Source organism: Carya illinoinensis, chromosome 1 (genome assembly GCF_018687715.1).
Source record: "Carya illinoinensis cultivar Pawnee chromosome 1, C.illinoinensisPawnee_v1, whole genome shotgun sequence".
Lineage (NCBI taxonomy): Eukaryota > Viridiplantae > Streptophyta > Magnoliopsida > Fagales > Juglandaceae > Carya > Carya illinoinensis.
The window spans coordinates 40,289,533-40,311,175 of NC_056752.1; the positions used below are offsets into that span (position 1 = coordinate 40,289,533).

Sequence of the window (21,643 nt, forward strand, 5' to 3'; positions counted from 1 at the left end):
GAGCTTTTTTATATAAAGGAAATGTGGATGCAATTGGGTTTCACCCATCCATTCTGCATACCCTAGTATAAAATGGAAAACTCAAAACTCTGATTTTATTCTCTTTTATCTCTTATATCTCTCCCTCCATCATTCTACTTCGACCCCTTCCTCTATCTCTCAATCTCTTCTCTCTTCTTCTTTTTCTCTATTGCCGCACCCAACCCTACAACAACCAGCATACTTACTCCTCCTATTGTTCTTCTTCCTCCTTCTTCCTCTTCTATTCTCCTCCTCTATTTTTTGTTGTTCAAAGTTGTGAGGCACCCACGGGCCACATCATGGTCGTGATTCTGAGGCCACTAATGACCATGGATTTGTGAAAAGATTCTGCCATTCGTGGCCATGATCTTTTGCTTAGGCCCACGACCACGATTGGCCATAATTCTCTACCCGAGCCACAGGCTATGACATGGCCATAGTCTTGCCGCTTCTATCATTGCAATTTTTTTTTTTTTTAGATGATGTTTTTTGGATTTATATGGTATATATTTGTGTCTTCATGATTTATCCGTGGACTTAAAGGATTGATTTCTAAGATTCATCGATTTGATGGAAGAATTTGTAAAATCTTAGTTGTTTTGTGATGCCCCCAACTTCAATGTATGAACACGTGGAAATCAAGGCGTCAAGATGATGACAACACAGATTACGCATCCTATCACCAAGTGTCAAGTGTGTGAACAAGCAACACGTGTATAACAAAATAACGTAACGAGTAATAAAATTTTTTCAACTAAGTACTAGATTTTGTTTAAATACAAGCTTTTAAAAATAAGCGTGCTAAAAATATTACAAATAACTAATAAAAATAAAATACAAATAAAAAATAGAAAAATAAACCACAATCTACGAGTAATCCCCGATCACTCCTCTGGCAGAGCCACCTCCTTAGGCTCAACCTCATCATTCTCTGCATCCAAATTTACGGTACCAAAGACGATACCGCAGGTAAGTAATAATCTAAACAAATCTCAAGATAAAAATATATTCATACAATAACCAAATGCGTGAACATGATGTCATATGCATATGTCCCAAAAATTTACATTTTTTCACACACGCCAAAATCTCATTTTGTTCCAAAACATTTATTTCAAAACATTTCCTCACCATTATCCCAGATAATGGCCCAAAAATCCAATCTCGCCATTTTTCTAGAAAATGACCCATTAACCAAACAATCAGAGCACTGTAGGTGGGAGGGAATAACAGACGAGACTCTACAAGCATTATTGCTTACCACCATTCTTACAGTACCTCTAACTCAAACCAATCAATCCAATCGTTCAAATATACTCAAAATCATTTATCGCTTGAAAATCCAGTTCTCAATTTCCAACACATGTACATGCATGTAATCACATGAAAACCCAATTTTCATTTTCAAATATGAGCATGCATGCACTATGCAATGCTTAGGACAAGATACCAAAAATAACCAACAACAACAATTTCCAACATCAATCAGTATCAAACAATTATATAGACAACCTCATCCTCCAATCCAACCGATCCCTGACTTCTTGGATTCAGTCCAGCATAAAATAACTAATCATAAATTATTAAAAAAGTAAAAATATATTTAAATCTTAAAGGAAGTTTGGAAAATACTTGCAGCGCTATATAATATTTTTCAAATGATCAAGGGGCTGCAAAAGGTAGTTCAAAAGCAACGTAACAGTGTAAAATACACTGTGGTTGTGGGTTATAAAATACCCACTTTCGAATAAGGACGAATCAAGACTTGGAATTGGTAGGAAATGACTTATAGGTAATAGTGAAGTTAGTGGAAGTGGTGGTTGGCCGTGGGTGGCGGTGAAAACGGTGGTGGAAGTGAAAAATGGCCAAAAATAAGTTGAGCTCGTGGTGGTTGCTCTGGCGATGGATCGGAGTTGGAAATAGGTGGGTTAGATCGGAAAGGGGTTGGTGATGAATTGGTAAAGAAGTGGTAGCCGGAGGTGAAATGACGGTGGTGCTGGAACACTTGAACGTTGCGGCTTGGAGAGGCGTGTGCTGCTTAACGGTGGCTCACATGGGGCTGAGATTTGGTGGGGGTGTTCACCGGCCAGAGAAGAGTCGAATAGTGAGAGCGGTGCAGTGCAAGGCTGTGACGCCCCCAAATTCCGTTTGGGATCGGACGGACATTTGAAGCGTCGAGACATGCAACACAAGGTTACCTGCCCCCGTTCATGACATATAAGATGCAATAATCCTAACATGCATCTAACATTATGCAATATTCGCAGCGGATAATTTTTTTCTTTAGCAATACTATGCACCAAACTGAAAATATCCCAATACTTAAAACATATTTCATACATAAAGATCCATTGAATAACTAAGATCACAGTACTATTCCAAAATAGTTATGATCCAAAAGTACTGGAGATGCAACTCCATCGTACAAGTAGTAATTTAACTACTATATTAACATTAACGACGCACCGTCGTTCAGTCGACTGTGTCTAGTTGGTCAGCTCCTGATCCTCCTTCAGGTCCTGTAACAAGATCTACCATTTGGGGGGAACGGTAGTTGGGACTACCACAGTGAGATTTGATTACAAATCTCAGCAAGTTAACAAAAACTTCCATACAGACTAATGATGCATGTATGACAGTAAAAGCATAAATGCATAATCAAATTTATAAGTAATTAAAGCATAACTTAGCGTACAACATAGCATAATTGACATAGCTTAAATTGAATCATGAACTGAACTTGATTTGACATGAACTTGATCTGAAACTTGACTTAGCATGAACTTGCTCTGAAACTTGAATTAACATGAAAAATACATACTCCACAGTTGTTGTGGCCCCATGTATTCTACGTGTAAATACATACTCCACAGTTGTTGTGGCCCCATGTATTCTACACAAACTTGACTTAACATTAAAAATACATACTCCACAGTTGTTGTGGCCCCATGTATTCTATGTGTAAATACATACTCTACAGTTGTTGTGGCCCCATGTATTCTATACATCACTATGCAGTTAAATACATACTCCACAGTTGTTGTGGCCCCATGTATTCTACATAAACTGAATATACTCAAGATGAAACGTGACTGGAATATGAAAGGACTGAAGCCCTGATGTAACATAACGTGACTTGAACATAATTTGAAATACATAACCAACTTGAGATAGTAACATTTCGTAACATGGCATAACATATAACAAACAACATATTTAGCATGACATATTTGTAATGTATAGTAATACATGACAGAATATATTGTGTAACAGATAAAAATTGATGACAGAATAAATTTTGTATAATAGACAATTACATGATAACTTGGCATGGCATGACATATATGATAACATACATACATACATTGTAATTCTTTTACTTAGCACACATACACAGTAGATTGCTAGTAAGTTAAAAGCTAACTTACCTCGATCTCCGCGTTTCTTATAAAACTTCAAGTGCGATAACGAGAAACTGTAATTAGTGATTCTAAAAGTTAGAACTAAATCACTAATAATTTGAAATATGGAAAATACTAACTTAAAGAGTAAAATTTTCATTTTACTCTCTACATGTGGGAAAATGACCGTTTTACTCATAACTTAAGGATTTTGCATACTAATTCCAAAAGTTTCCAAAATTTACATTCCTCATGTAAATCTTGTCCTAAACTTAAATATCAACTCAGAAAAATTTAAAACAAAACACAACTATGAAGAACACACTATGGTCGAAACATTCATAGGCCATTTCCCTTTATTTTTGTTGCAATTCCTTCCAACTTCAAAACTAATGCTTAAACCAAAATTTTGCAACAAACATCTTCCAATCCTAAGTTCAAAACCATACTTAAAACATCCATTTAGAAAAAGCTAATAATCAATACCAAACTTTTTTGTAAAAAGATCCAACCACTTGAATCACAAGTTTTGACCTTAAATCAAAACATCTCCAAGAATTTCAAAAATCAAATCTTACTTCTAACATATTCATAATATCATCCTAACATCAACCATGCTTTAAATTATCAAACTAAAGTCACCAAAATCACAAAATAACATTTGGAGTTTTTGGTTTTACACTTAGTCCAAAAACAGAAATTTTTTCCTCAACTAGTTTTGATAAATCTCTTGATCTATGACTTATAAATATATGATCTTCAAACCAAACCATTACATGGTTTAAAAAGATGTCCTAAAACATATACAAGCTTCTAATTCAAGATCACATGGTTAGAAATTAACCAAAACATAAATTTAGGCAAGAATATCCACACTTCGGCTTATCTGAATATCTCTTTGCATAAAATTTCATATCTTTGAAACTAATATCAAATATCTTCAAAATAATAATATAACATGTATATAAGATGTTTAGGATCCTCCAATAAAATTATCAAAGTCATTAGAATAGGTTTAGACCACCAAAGAATTAAATTTTCTCAAAACAGAAACTGTTTTTCCTCTTCCAGTTTCTAAGTTTCTAAATCTAAGAATATCTTTCATCAAAACCTTTAATCATGCAAAAATCCTCAACCAATAGTCATATATACATGTTAAAAATACTCCATAAAAATTTCGGACCAATATCTATCCATTAGCTTGGTCAAAAACTCCAAACTATAACATATTCTCCAGTTTACCTTCCAGAATGACCTTTCTATAGTTTATATAATATTTGACTGACCAAATGATCTTCAAATGGGGCAAATAAGATATCCATGTAAACTAGACTCAAAAAGGAACAACTTATATGAAGGAGACTTTATGATAAAACACTTACAACAGCTTCGAAATTGGCATGCAAAATACCTCCTAAAAGCTGTCCGAGAGAGAGTGTTTGATATTCTTTCAATGGAAAGTGTAAATGAAGATAATTTCGTGGAGAGAGGTGGCTGGAGATAATTATGGATGAGATATGGAAGAGATGAGGCTGGAGTTGAGAGTTGAGTGTAGTTTTCTCCTACCCAAAATATCTATAAAAGATTATCTTATAATATTATATCCAATAGTATCTACAAAAAAATCAACTTAAGATATTTTTATCTAATAATATCTATAAAAATCAACTCAAAATATTTTTACCCAATAATATTCATGAAAATTACCTCAAGATATTTCTTTTATCCAATAATATCTACAGTTTTGAACAGACGTTTTGTCCGAAAATATGAAAAAATGTTATTGCGCCATAAGACTTTAAATAACCCTCCGAGTCTAATGGCACAAACCATAATACATTTTGACACTTCTAACTATCTCCAATAATCAAAAATACACTTCTGATACCATAGTAAATAATAACACTAACTATGTAGTTAGACAAAAACCTATACGATTAATGGATTCGTGAAAACTTATGGGGTTTTCACGAGGTTCCTAAGTTAATAGAAATTTCACAATTGAATTTCTAGCGGGCTGTTACAAAGGCGGTAGCCTAGGTAGGACAAAAAAAAAGACAGAAGAGGGAGAGAGAGAGAGTGTGTGAGTGTGTGTGTCGCGCAGGGAGAGAGAAACTAGGAGAAAAAAGAAAGAGAGAAGAAAGAAGAAAAAAAAAAGAAAGAAGAAAAAGAAAAAAGGAAAAGAGAAAAAAAAAAGATGGAAAAAAGAAATGAGGCTTAATTCTCACATCTAGGATCAAGAAATTGATCTAACGAAAATAATTTTAAAAATAAAAAAATTGAATAAAATAATTCAAACACAATATCTAATTAAAATAAAATAAATAACTAGTAAAAACTAATAAAAGAAATTTTAAATCCAAAATTTCTTTTTTTGGATTTAAAATGGCCAAAAAGAAGTGAAAACGGTCAAAAATGGCGGTGAAAGTGAAAAATGACCAAAAAGAAGTTGAGCTCGTGGTGATTGCTCTGGCGATGGATCGGAGTTGGAAATGGGTGGGTTAGATCGGAAAGGGGTTGGTGATGAATTGGTAAAGAAGTGGTAGCCGGAGGTGAAACGACGGCGGCGCTGGAGCACTTGAACGCCACGGCTTGGAGAGGCGTGTGCTGCTTAACGGTGACTCGCATGGGGCTGAGATTTGGTGGGGGTGTTCACCGGCTAGAGAAGAGTCGAACAGTGAGAGCGGTGCAGTGCAAGGCGGTAGCCTAGGTGGGACAAAAAAAAAGACAGAAGAGGGAGAGAGAGTGTGTGTGTGTCGCACGGGGAGAGAGAAACCAGGAGAAAAAAGAAAGAGAGAAGAAAGAAGAAAAAAAAAAAAAATAGGAAAAAGAAAAAAGGAAAAGAGAAAAAAAAAATAGGAAAAAGAAATGAGATTTAATTCTCACATCTAGGATCAAGAAATTGATTCAACGAAAATAATTTTAAAAACAAAAAAAATTGAATAAAATAATTTAAACACAATATCTAATTAAAATAAAATAAATAACTAGTAAAAACTAATAAAATAAATTTTAAATCTAAAAATAAACTAAATCAAATTAAAGAATAATTTAAACACAAATAAAATTAATGTTAAAAATATACTTCAAAATAAATTTTATAATTAAATAAATCTAATTAAAATTTGATAAATTTAAAATAAAAAAAATAATATTTAATAAAAATATATATAAAAATGAGGTATCACATATTTGGTAGATTCTGAATGGTTTGCACTTTGCAGAGCCATCTGTCTGCCCGACAGCCAAACGAAGTCATCTCGCCCATGCGGGATGGGATTAGGTGCTAGAGCCTAGAGTTCATATGCAGCTGCGGGGTGGGCGATTGCTCGTCCGCTAGGAGTGGGGAAGAGGACGAGATTAAACTATTTTTGACGTTATTGTTTGTAGTTTGTCTAGTCTTTGCCCTTGAATTTAAAACACGTAATAACTGGTTTGGTTAATTGATGCAGTATCAATCCAATTATTGATTTGGATGGGTTCCAATAATTCAATTGACTTCTTGACCATTTTTGTACAATTTGCAAAGAATAGATATTAATGTGCACATCCGTACAAATTAACTGAACAATACAAATTTGGATGAAAACATTTAAACAGTAAAAAATATAAATAAATTTATAAACTAGTATGTGTTGTAAAATAACATATTGTAAAATTATATGACCACCTTGAGCTAGCCGTCAAATGCACAGTGCATAGTGCCAGCATAGTACTGCATAGTAAATATGCACAGTGCTAGCATAGTACTGCATAGTAACTTGCATAGTTCCCTTTGTACGCCTATATATATCGTTGAATTCTTTAAGAAATTCATAAGTTTCATAACTTCTCTGAGTTCTATTTCTCTCTCTCTCTCTCTCCTTTCGATAGTTTTATAACACGTTATCAGCACGAAAGTTCTGACAATCTTGAAGCTAATAGTCCTCTACTTCAATGCATGAAAGTTCAGATGATACTGAAGATAATAGTCTTCTATTTCAAGTAAGTTTTTAATATATTATTTACAATTGCTGAGGTGAATATTAATAATTATATTCATTATTATTACTTGATAAATTCTATATTTATTCACATAATTTATATACAAGTTTTATTTATTCTTTTTGTACTTGTTATGAATTATTGATGATATAATTTATCTTAGAATGGAAATGGAGTATCCCTGAAGGATCGCTCTAAATCAATAATTTATTGAGTACCTCATAATTTAAATGAGTGATACGTGTACCAAAAACTCATTATGATTTATGTACCTGAAGTTGCATAATTGAAATTGTAAAAAGAATATATATTTAAATGAACGTCTCGAATATGCTCCTGAAGTAGCAATATCAAGTATGCTCCTGCAATATGAAATGCAAACGTTCACAATATATTCTAAATTTAAATCTGGTTTTTCAGTGACTGGGCAAAATAATGAGTTTTTGATAATAATCATTAATCACGTCTTACTAGATCTACATCATTCCCTGAAGTGAATGATAATAAATTTTTATCATTCTATTCCCTGAAGTGAAAAGAATGATGCGTTTCATTCAAAGAAGCTAAGAGTTTGGACGTGATAATGAATATCTTTTCGGGCCAGAAGCTCGTATTGGAAAAGCTATAAGCTTTCTCTTTGAGATGATATTATACAATTATTGAATCAAATATTATGATGCATCAAAAAGTGATATGATTCAAAATATTTGTATCATTCATGGTTATCTTGATCATCCAAAATCAATTACGATAAGTCGAATGATTTTCATATGGACGTCCATAAAAGAACCAGAAGATTCTTTTACTATAAAGTCTTACCACCAGAAGTGGAAAGAAAAATTTGTCAGAAGCAAATAAGATGAAATAATTCGACGTTATCTTGATTATCATATGTGAACCAGAAGTTCATATGATAATTAAATTATGGATGCAATAAGATAAAAATGTCTCATATTCGAGCTGTTAAAATCCCAGCGAGGATCGAAGTCCCTGAAGGATAATTAAGAAATTCAGCAGTCTAATGAATATATGACATGTCTAAAAGCATGTGAGACTTATTGATACAAAAGATAGAGCATCTCAAAAAGAGAAAGACACAAATAATTGGTGCTCCTGAAGAGGCCATACCCACGAAACAAGCAATAAAGTCCATCCAGATTTTCTGTATAAAATTCTCCTATATAAACTCTTGAAGAGTACAAATCTCTTGAAGAGTGCCTCCTGAAGTGGTTTATCATGAAAATGTCTTCCCTTGAAGAGGAACAGGTACCTGAAAATAACGAGATCTCGTTACATTTCATGAATAATGGAGAAATTATGGATAGAAATAAAATCGTTGTCGACAACGTATTTCCATATGAGATGGCAATTGACATTACCAGAAGTAATGTAGCAAGTGAATCAAGAACCGTCGAAGAATACCGACGTAAAATATTGGCCAATATTCGAAAGAAATAATTCCTGCAGAATTGATTCACTAGTAAAATATGATGCATCAGGACTTATAGTCCAAACACCTAAAGAGGTGATGCTTGTTGAATGTCAGTGGGTATTTATGGAAAGGAAATAAAAATGTGATATATAAATCACGAGTCAGTTTCTCAATTCCTGCAGAATTGATATGCAGAATTGATATCACTAAGTAAAATGTGATAAATATTGACTTGAAATCCAAACACCTAAAGAGGTGATTTTTGTTAAATATCAGTGGATATTTATATACATGATATAAAAAAGCCTGAAACTTTTAATATGAAAATGTGATATAGAAATCACAAGTTAGTTTCTCGAAGAAACAATATTGATATGATTTTAAAGTGGTTGAAATCATATTGAGATTTTTATTAGCTTGAAAGTTACCGAGAGTTTGAATATGCATGATTAACTGCATATTTATATGGATCATTGGATCATGATATATATATGAAAATCCCTGAAGGATAGAAAATGTCTGAAGCTTCTAATATGAATACATCTGGAAATATGTATTCTATCAAGTTTCAGAGATCCTTATATGATCTAAAGCAATCCAAAAGCAAACAAGCTATTATTGCAGTTTATATATATGATTTAAATGTCATTGAGGCTCCAGAAGAGCTCATGAAACTGCACATATTTGAAATATAAATCTGAAACCCTTGCGGCTTCAAGGGGAAGATGGATGATGTTATTAGTCATGAAATACCATCTTTTAAATACAATTAGTATTTCAAGATTCATATTATAGGTTTAATAAGAAGTGTGCATTATTAAAGAAGAAATAAAAATGAAGCACACAGAACATCTACCAGAAGATAGAAACACAAATATGAATATTTGTGAAATATTATTTTATTATCTTGAAGCAAGAATTACAGAAATTTAAGGCACTTTGCCTCATTCTTCAAATGCTCTTGTTCTTCAAGAATCTGCATGTCATCCCTATCTAAAGCGGTGGGCAATCGAAAAGAAGATTTAAGCAAAGATTTTAAATTCCTATTCTCTTTCTTTATTGATTCTATCTTCATGTTGGACTCCAGAAGAAGTCGCTGAAGTATAGCAATATTCTCGTGGAGATAGTCAACTCCACAAGTTCTGGATTGCAGTCGCTGAGAAAATGCAACAATGGATGATGAGTATCGGGTACCGAGACTCACAAGCTCATAGATAGCTTCATTATCTGCCCTATGAGTCAGATCATTACATTGCATGATAGCACCTGTGGTAGTAGCAGGTACAGCTGATGAACTAGGTGCAGAGTACCTCATATATTGGCCACGAGAAGATCGCTGAGCCATTGCAGAATAAAAATGCAGAAAGAAATTGCAGAGTAAAATGCAGTATGATTACAGAAAAGTGAAGAAGATGAGATGCGAATGAAAATGAGCTGAATATCTCTTTTATAGAGAAAATTATCTCTCGTGAAGCAAGAGAAAAGAGACGAAATATAGCTTCATAGCTCTGCGGCGCCTGACAGCACGCCTGACAGCTGAGGCACCTGACAGCACGCCTGATAGCACGTCTGACAGCTGCGGCCCCTGACAACACGCCTGACACCTACAGAAGAGTTGAAAAAGCCTGAGATGCTTGTCTGATCTAAAAAGGCTGGCCACCGTTTTTATGAAATGCCTGAAGCTTCTAATCTGAGTACATCCAGAAGTATGTATTCTATTAAGCTTCAAAGATCTTTATATGGGTTAAAACAATCCGGACGCATGTGGTATAGACGCCTTAGCGAATATCTATTGAAAGAAGGATTTGAGAATAATCCAATATGCCCATGTGTTTTTATTAAGAAATCAGACTCCGGATTTGTTATTATTGCGGTTTATGTTGATGATCTAAATCTTGTTGGAACTCCTGAAGAGATCAGAAGAACTGCTACATATTTAAAGAATGAATTTGAAATGAAAGATCTTGGCAAAACGAAATTTTGTCTCGGCCTGCAGCTCGAGCATTTGCCAAATGGAATTCTCATTCATCAATCAAATTATACAGAGAAAGTCTTGAAACACTTTTACATGGACAAAGCTCATCCCCTGAGTACTCCAATGGTTGTTCGATCACTTGATGTGCAGAAGGATCCATTTCGTCCTTGTGAAGACAATGAAGAAATTCTTGGTTCTGAAATACCTTATCTCAGTGCAATTGGAGCCCTGATGTATCTTGCAAATTGCACTCGGCCTGATATTGCATTTTCAGTTAATTTACTTGCAAGATATAGTTCCGCACCAACTCGAAGACATTGGAATGGCATTAAACATATCCTTCGATACCTTCGAGGTACGGTTGATATGGGATTATTTTATCAATATGGTTCAAGTCCACAATTAGTTGGATATGCAGATGTAGGTTATCTTTCAGATCCACACAGAGGTAGATCTCAGACTGGATATGTATTTACTTATGGAAATTCTGCTATATCATGGAGATCTGTCAAACAAACACTATCTGCTACATCTTCAAATCACTCAGAGATCATTGCAATTCATGAAACAAGTCGAGAATGCATTTGGCTAAGATCAATGATCCAACATATTCAAGAAAAGTGTGGTCTTCCAGTGATTAATGATAGTCCAACAACTTTATACGAAGATAATGCTGCTTGTATTACTCAAATTAGAGGAGGATATATCAAAGGTGATAGAACCAAACATATTTCACCTAAATTCTTTTATACTCATGAACTTCAAGAAAAAGGTGAAATTAAAGTCAAGCAGATACGATCAAGCGATAATCTGGCAGATTTATTCACAAAAGCATTACCAACTGCAACATTTAAGAAGATTGTGCAGAACATTGGAATGCGGAGACTTGAAGACCTTTTATCATGCACTTTTCAGGGGGAGTAACGTCTTGAAGACTTATGCTGATTGTACTCTTTTTCCTTCGCTAAGGTTTTATCCCACTGGGTTTTCCTTCGCAAGGTTTTAATGAGGCAATCTTAAAGCATTTTACGGTACACATGAATATTGTACTCTTTTTCCTTCGCCATTGGTTTTTTCCCACAGGGTTTTTCCTTGGCAAGGTTTTAACGAGGCATATTCATTATATGTGGTCATCCAAAGGGGGAGTGTTGTAAAATAACATATTGTAAAATTGTATGACCACCTTGAGCTAGCCGTCAAATGCACAGTGCATAGTGCCAGCATAGTACTGCATAGTAAATATGCACAGTGCTAGCATAGTACTGCATAGTAACTTGCATAGTTCCCTTTGTACGCCTATATATATCGTTGAATTCTTTAAGAAATTCATAAGTTTCATAACTTCTCTGAGTTCTATTTCTCTCTCTCTCTCTCTCCTTTCGATAGTTTTATAACAGTATGAGTATTATCAAATTATAAAATTAAGACGTTATTTAGATTGAAAAACACTCTCATATTATTTTATTTTATTATTATAATTTTTTAAATTTTTGTACAAAATATAATATTAAATTTTAAAATAATAATAATATTTTATTTAATTTTTTAATTTTTATCTAAAAATATATTATCTTTATCACCATCTAAAAAGGCGAAAACGTCTTTGTTCACCCCAAGATACATGAATTAGATGGCAGATAGGCCGGGGAACACACTGCATTTATTTAAAACACATGGCTTGCTTGTTGTTGTCCACGTGCAAGTTCGTGATGTTCGGTTTAACAGCTAATATCTTTCCAGTGAGATAAAGGGTGGCCAGTCGTATTGGTATTACGCTACGAATACAAACAAAATTAGTTGTTGCCTGTCTACTGAAGATTATTAACGCGTGGCAAACGTCGGTGCATTGGCATATTTCGCTTTCTAACATCTCGGGCAACAGCCAAGACCTTCTCGATATTTTCTTATATAATAATGTTACGTATAGTCATTTTTACATATTTTTTATATATTTTATTGATATAATTAATTAGATTAATTTTTTTTAATACACAACTAATCATATTATTAGAGTGCATAAAAAAATCCATAAAAATAACTGTACATAAAATTTTTATTTCTTATAATAATAATAATCACGATCGCCAATAATTTATCTCCTAATATTGTTACAACGTAGAAAAATACATATAGAGGAATGAAATTTCACTGTATTAAATATTTTAAATAAATAATATAAATTCAATATTTAATACGATATAGTTTAATGTTATGTTAATTCATTATCTTCGTAATATTTTACTAATATAATTAATCAAAATATTTATTTTATATTAAAAAATAACATAATTAATCATATTAATACAATACATAATTAAGATTTTTATTATATTTGTAGCATAAAACCAGAATGATAACTACTTGGAGATTAATATATACTTTAATTGATGTCTGTGGTTGATAATGCTCGTTACTAAACGAATCAATATCATGCTGAAATGAAAGATTAACATTTCTTCCAATTTTTATCTTAACTTGAGCTTCAAGTTATGGGAAATAGCCGTATGGTATAAGTCTTACGATATTTATTACTATTTGTGTAAATTTATTTTGATAACATTAAATACTTAATAAATAATATAAGATTCATTTTATGTGCCAATATCTCTTTCACTTTAAACTCTTAAATTAGGATGATAATTTAGAGAGCATATATTTTCACAAATAATTTAGATGATGCCATAAAGATTTGAAGAAAAATGCAGGTTTGGAGTCTTATATGAGATACAAAATTTTTATCTGATTTCGTTTTATCTCATCATATTTTATTCCTAAACATAATTAAATACAATATTTTTAAATTAATCATTACAATTTTTTCAAACTTTCAAATAAAAAATTAAAAAAAATTCTAAAATTTTTAAATTTTTAAATAAAAATAATATTATAAAACTATATTCTTACAATATTTTAACTTTATAGTATTTTTTATTCAACTTTTTCTCTCATTTTCTAAAACTTTAAAAATATTGAATTCAAACTATCTCACTACTATTTACAGACCATCTTACTATTATTCATAAAATTTTTATCTCATTCTCAAAATCTGCCCTCTATTTTTTTTTATCGATTGTATGATAATATGCCTAATTCTCATGCCTGGCATATTTTTATTTTATTTTTTGTCTTACCACTTTTGTCTTGTTTTTATTATAATTTGAGATTCTCTCTATTTGTAATTTGTTAGATACGTTATTAAATATCTACGTGACATCTATATTGCACAAAATCTTACATATCAATGATACATTAGAGTTTGAGTACAAGAAAGACTGGTGATCATATGTAATATAAATTATTTATATAAAATAAAAAAGATAAAAGATAATGAAAAATAATTATGCCATATAGGGGATGGATGCAATCAACCAAAACAAAGAAATGAAAGAGATTAGTATATTTGAAATTATTTGAGAAAAATAAATAAATAAATAAACATAAAATGACGTCATGTGATGACGGTTTGAAACCTTGAATCGGAATTATAAAATTGTAATCGAATTAAATAAATGCCAATAAAACAAAATTAATTGCGATCCAAAATTTAGAGTGGAATGAGGTAAGAACAAGCATAAATAATAAAGGAAAAACTACCATGTCGTCTAAGATGTACCGGTCAAGTGTATCACTCAATAAATGTTTTTTTTTTTAATTTAATAATGAAGAAAGTAATTTTCAGTTGATTTTTTTATTTTTTTAAATATATTTAAATATATTACAAAAATATTTAAAAAAAAAAGGCTTGGGTGGCATAATAGCCGACCCAAATAATAAGTATGTTATCTTGAGAAGTATTGTAGACATAAAAAAATCGTGTAAAAATAAATTTATAAAATGTCATAATTTTATATGATATATTAAATTTATTTTATAATAAAAATAATTTTAAAATTTAATATAACATATCAAATCACGTTAATTTATATATTTATTTTTATAACTCTCCTTATAAAACCATTGCCCTATTATACCCGTTACTACGGTACTACAAGAATTGAAGGAAACATAATTCAGACACATTCGACGACACGTAGACACCCTCAAAACTCATAAGGACTCCCCGTGTCTGAAATAATATACCACACATTCAGACACGCACAATAAACTATTTCAATACAATATCCATTATCTCACAAGTCTTTTAAGAGAAAACTTTAGCACAAGTACTTACATTTTCTTAATTTAAATTTTGGATTTCACGCAAACACTTCTCATTATAAAAGTCCCATAAAAAAAGATGCATTTTCTCGTATAGCAAAATCCAGCTGCCCCTTGTAAAATTGTTAATTGGAGTCCTTCTAAAGCTACCGAGTTAGGTCCTCATGAATGTATTTCATCTATTATATTTTTTATTCATGTCTTTTTTATCATTTTAAATATATATATTTAAAAAATTACAACATCATTAAAAAAATATTTTTTAATCATTAAATTAAAAATAAATAAATAAATCTAGACGCATCTTCCGAATCATCTCTCGGTGGGTATAGCATTTCTCAATTGTTATTTATACCAACAACTCAAAATTTTAAATTCAACCAGGTAGGGATAAAATCGTATTTTACGCATCGCCACTTGACTAGCAACGCCACCCTTTCCTTGCTGAATTTGACCCAAAGCATGACGCCTCGCTTTGCCCTTCACAGACCCAACTTGTTATGTGAAGCCTCAAGGTCAGGGGCGGAACTGGGATTTGGTGCTTTTTTGGGGGGGGGGGGGGGGGGGGGGGGGAGGGGGATTAGCAAAGTGTGTCATATGTAGATATTATGAACAATAACCGATATTTAAGATAACAAAGTGTGTCACCAACATTTATCATTAATCATATAAGATAATTATTCAAGAACAACTAAATTATAAAAGCCACCAATCTAAACCTTTCACTAAAGCTCTATCGAACTTAAGTGAACGATAAAAATTATAATAGAAATAGCTATGTAAGATTTGTTGAAATAAACGATAACAATTAAATAAACAAATAATAAAAATTAATTATGTGGTTTTATCTTTTGACTTTACTCCTAATTACTAATTCAATGGTAGTACATATATACTTACTAACAAAACTAATCCAAATTAAAACATTAGTTAGTGGAAGGCAAAGATAAAATCAAATAATTTAGAATAAATAAATAGAAAAAATGAGGTTATAAATTTACCAAATAGCTTATAAAAAAATACCAAAATATTTTCTCACCTTGAAAACAAATGATAATGTTAGATTTTATTAATGACAAAAAAAAAAAAAAAAATTAAAAAAAGGTGTGAGTGAAATTTTTTTGAAAATGTAGGTCCACCCCTGTCCAAGGCCATTCATAGCAGAAGACACTGAAAATGGTATTCTGTTTTTTATTTATGTCAATCAACTTGGAACCACTCTCCAGTAAGTGACATAAGTTCGTTTGTTGTTTTTACTTTCTAATATCTTATGCTAATTTTTACTATCGCATTAATGCAAGTTTGTCGTAAATTCAACTTAGGGTTTTGGTTTTTTTCTTGTCTCTCTCTGTGATTGCAAAATGCTTGTTATGTAACCCTAGATCTGTTCAACATTAATCTTCACTGTCATTGTCTTCGGTTTAGTTAAATTTTATACATTTTTTCTTTGGTTGTATTCTGTTAGTGTGCAATTATAAGGCCTAGGGACTTTGCCTATCTGACTAAGGCTCAATCCGGACATTCAGTCCGGCCGCTGAGATAGCATCGGTGGATCAAGAATCACCAACGTAATAATTTCTGGTTGACAATGTTCCCAGAAAAAGATATTTTCGGGAAACATACGCTTTTGTGTCATTTAGATATAGTTTTACACTAGTGTGGATTGATCATTTGTTCAAGTTGGGGGACTATGATCCTGAGCTGCTTTCAATGAAACTTGTCAATAATGTTTTACCTTTTTTTTTTTTTAACCTAAGCAAGCAAACTTCATTAAAATAAAAGATGATACAAGTTAGAGAGGGTGGGGTTCCCTAACAAAACATCCCAAAACAACAACCACAATGCAAAAGATGTGTGAAAAAAAAAAAAAAAAAAAGGTTTTGAGACCAATTTTGTGGTCTCTACCCAAGCCTTATAAAGATGATACCGTCTTAAAACACGTTTTGAAGGTAAACCACCGTTAGAGGTGGTGCAAGTGGAAGCACTGTAGTTGAAAGTCTTGACGTATTTGTTGGTGAGGTTCTTAATTTTTTCACAAGATTACCTGTTATGGAAAGCAATAACTCGGATAGACTGGCATTGGAAGGGTAGATATGCAGTGACGGAATAGCCAACTTGCGCCTCTGGAGTGGCACGTGAGGACCATGCGCTAGTGGAATGGTCATGTCGATTTGAAGGATTGGAGGGTGGGGAGTTTGCTATTATGGCGCGTGTAGCCGATGGAGCTGTCAGAGCGTGGCGGCCGGTGAATGCCATGAGCGGAAACAAGCAGTGCGTGAGGGTCACGTGCAGACATTTTGGACACGGTTCCACGTTGTCCCAATAGATCGGCCGGAGAGGAACATTGTAGTGGGGCGTGTGTCAACTGTTTATGGTCAGAGAACTGCAGATCTGAGAAAATCCGAATTGGTGGAAAAATACTACCATAGAAGCATACACACAAAAAGGTAGTGGAAGGAAGAAAAAAATGAAAAGGAAATGGAGAGAAAAGCGAAGTTGAGACTCACACCTTCCTCTCCTGCAACATCACTCGAAAGGATCGGTTTAATTTCTAGAGAGAAAGCAGAGCTTCTTTGTCTAGAGGAGAAGAAGAACGGTCTCGTCAATAATGTTTTACTTACCTTAAAATCTCACCCTGGTACTTGGGGAGCTTGCACGTGTTGATGGGGGCTCACCCCACCCATGAGATTTGCCTCACTAGTGGAGGGTATATATAAAGACTAACTTTTTGAGGAAAATACTTAGAGACCTGCCAGTATGTATTTGTAACACTATTTGATCCATTTGGTGGGCAAAGTTTGTTGAAGATTTTATGAATGCTGGTGATGGTAGGATTCATGTTACCCTATTACTGGGTACAGCATTGTGATGGTCTTCACTTAGAAGGGCAAGTTTCTCGTTTGCATTAGCCCTATTCCCTAATTTCAATTGGTTGGTTTGTTCAATTACATCTAAGCACCTTTCTCTCTGTTAGGCCCATAAAAATCAACTCCTTGACCCTTTATTTTTTGAGAAATTTCACTCCTTGACTTGAGCTTGTCATCACTTCATTCCTTGAATCGAGCATCTAAAGAATAAATAAACGACAACATGAAACCTATCACGTGTATGTGTTCAATACAGAAACATGCCTAAATATCTTTGGCCAAACAGTAGTGATTGGAAAAATAGTGGTGCAACTGTTGCAAGAGAGTCAGTTTGATGATTAGAACATTTACATACCGGGAGATATGTCAGTCAAAGTTGTCTTAAAAAAACTGTCTAGCATCTCTTACAAACAATGTAATTAGTCATGAACTTCACCTCCACCAGCTGAAATGAGTTCTTTCAAGAATTGCCGTTATGTATCCATCTACTTGTTCTGTCTTGTTTATTACTAGCATTTTTGTGTGTTTCTCAAACATTTTATCTCTTTCACTTCTTTTCTGCAGGATGTACATGAATTTCCCTGATTCAACCGTAGAGTGACAAAGTTGTTCACAGAGAGTGAAATAGCTGCCATGGGAGTAAGACTCTTGCTCTCACAAGGCTCTGATTTCCATAAAGATAAATAAACACAACTGTTTGACACAATGTCTCACAAAGCAGGAGAGCTTATCGGAGAGCCTTTCAATATATATATATTCAACGTACATATGTGTACAAGGAAATTAAGTGTTATAGTCTAATGTTTACAATTGAAGAATAATCGGAAAAACAGATTAGTTCTCTGTTTTCATATTGACAATGTAGCCGGTGGGTGTCTTTATTTCCATGTATGACTTTATAGCCGTTGAGTGCCTTGGGTCTTTGTAAGGTTGAGTTGGCTTTGTTTATGTATGACAGCTTTTGTTTCCATCTATGGTGAGATTTGCTGAGTATCTTCAATAGGAGATGACCCGAAACAGAGTACTGCTGATATGACAGCTTTTGTAAGTTCCTAACCTTTTTAAAACCCTTTTGTTATTAACTATTTACAATTTAGGACAGATGTGGCTATAAGGATTGTGAGCGGTGCTATTATAACTGCATTAGTGCACTAGATCCCTCGAGAACTCCGCAATTATGCATGCTTGGCCGGGAATATTTGTAGGATGAGTGCCCTCCTGAAAAGTTTTCATGTTGCACCCTTACTATTTATTACTTGTAGAAAAAAGGATTGTGTTTGGATTAAGGTTCTCTGACATGCTTTTTCTACAGTTAGCTATAAAAAAACAACTATACGCTTCAAACGTCGAGGGCATATTCGCATAGTGTGCTGATGCCCTCATCAAGAATGATCTGGAAACGTGCATTAGTTTGTTTTTGTTTTTTTTGGCAGACTGCCCTTTCATGGTATCATCCTTTGGGGCTTTTGCATTCGGGGCTGCCCCTCTATTCCGCCTCGGATGGTGTTTGGCGCTCGTTAGATAAAGCAAAACATTTTGCCGTGCCAAGATTCACATATGAATGAAAGAAGAGACAAATCCATATTTTCTTATAATTTTTTCAGCAAACTATTGTTTGTCTGCCTATTGCTATTGATTTTTTTTTTTAATACACGGAATATTAGTCTTGAACAATTTTAGTTCAATATGTATTATTGCGACTGTTGCATAGTGGGAAATATGTGAAGCTACCTTCCCCAAAGTGGGCTTGATAATAATTGGTACGAAATGATATTTTGATTTCTTTTGCTGTAATGTAGTTGATGAGATGGGTAACAGGATAGATGAGTTAGAGCATAGCATCGATGAGCTCAAAGCAGCAATTGGAGTGGAGGGCTCGCCTTCTTCTTCAATCCCTTTCAAGCCGAAGCTAGAATCCACGGGATGATACAGCATAGTACGATTTCTTTGTTTTTGATTTTCTGATTTGAAAAAGGGATTTGATATAACTAATTTGAGAATATGTAAACGTTCTGTGGATTTGTAATTCCTGCTGCTTTCTACTTTCACATGCTGTGGAACTGAAAGAAGTCGAAGATCTTCCCAAATTTTTCAATGCTGATATATCTGGCCTTTTAAGTCGGTGATATTTTATTTTTTCTGGGCAGATTATATTCTGTGGATAGGTGCAATGATCTGTGCTATAGACAACCTTGCATCACCACTAGAAAGTTGTGGGCATGATTTCTTTTTCTTTAAAATATATAGATTGATGCACTAGGAACCGCGTTTAGGTGAATACATCTTTGTATGCCACATACTTGTGAGAAGTACATTTTTCAAAAGAATCGAAAAAAGGAGAAATGTACACGTGTCCCACCACTAAGTTGGGTCCTGAAGCCTGATGTTGAATTAGATGCTTTGACAAAGACATCTATGGATGCATTATAGTGTGGTGGCATCGACATCCATTGCTGTTGATTCCTTGCATGTTCGTGTGGGCCTGGCACTAGTTGGCAAGGGAATGGGAAATGACATTCCCGAAAAAGCATTATTTATTTCATGCCATCTCAGCCTGGCTTCGGTTGGCCGAAAGTTGCCTAGACTCTCCTCATTGGACTTGGATAAGCTCATCGCTTTACCGGGAATCTCGGCTCGAATTTGGAATGGGATTTTAGAGTAGAGACGAGGAAAATTTTGAAAATTTGATTATGAATTCGGCTTGCTCAACTCCGACTCCGATAAAATGAAGTATTATTTTAAAAAATTTTCAGTTAGAGGTGGAGTCGGAATCTGAGATGTCATTGGACCGGCTCTTATCAGATCTTAAATATGACTCTGACTTCGAGTCCAACGATATTGTATATATATATATATTATAAAAATATGTATTTATCTATAGATTTATCATAAATATTAATATGGTAAAATTTATATGGTTAAATTTAATAATATATTAGTATAAACTAATTATTACAAAATAATATATTTATACTTTAATATACATAAACTAATGATAGTTTACTATATGTAAACATCATGATATTACTATCAAACATAATCAAATATAAAAATAAATTAGACTATAGTATTTAAATAAATTTAGTATAATAAATTAATAACACATATACTAATTTATTAAAATATAATAACATGTAATTAGATATTAAAAAATTTAATAGAAAAATAAGTTAGACATTAGTATAATAACATTTAATATTAATATATAATAATATATAATTAGACACTAAAAATAATACGTAATACTATAATATAATAACATATAATTAGACTATAGTATAAATCTAATATAAAAATAAGTTAGATATTAGTATAGAAGTAAAAGTAGATTTAATTTTAAATTATTTGAAAAAATTAAAATTTGAAAGTCCACAAATTTTTTTTTTTTAAAAATGGATTAAATCTGAAGTTAAAAAAAATTCAATTCTAACTTCGTTTAGATTCCGACAAGTCGGAGTTCGGATTTGATTTCGGACAAAGTCGAAATCGGAGTACTCCGACTAAGTCGGTACTACTGATCACCCCTAAATTATTCAGAGAAACATGGGTATTTAAATTTTAAAGAAGGAAAATTAAGAAAGAATAAAAAAAAATAGCTTATTATACCGACAATACAGACCCAACACACCGCTTATCGACCTCATATTTCTTACCGGAATCAACAGGATTTTGTCTCTAGAATTCGAATAAATAAACAATAAAATCATAACCCTGATTTTAACCCGGAATATCTACGATTATGATAGATAATAATACCGACAGAACCAAAGAAGAAAATCATCATTTGTGTAATAAGAGGTACAAT

The 21,643-nt window shown here is 32.9% G+C and overlaps 1 long non-coding RNA gene across 2 annotated transcripts; it reads left to right on the forward strand.

Moving 5' to 3' along the window:
• Positions 1 to 16,090: 16,090 nt before the first annotated feature.
• On the forward strand, positions 16,091 to 19,956 carry LOC122318830. Of its 2 annotated transcripts, none has more exons than XR_006244913.1 (4): positions 16,091 to 16,196; positions 18,403 to 18,477; positions 18,797 to 18,882; positions 19,638 to 19,956. It is a non-coding gene; the product is annotated as an uncharacterized LOC122318830 (long non-coding RNA). The 2 variants fall into 2 exon arrangements; XR_006244914.1 differs by lacking the exon at positions 16,091 to 16,196 and adding an exon at positions 16,207 to 18,310.
• The last annotated feature ends 1,687 nt before the right edge of the window (positions 19,957 to 21,643 follow it).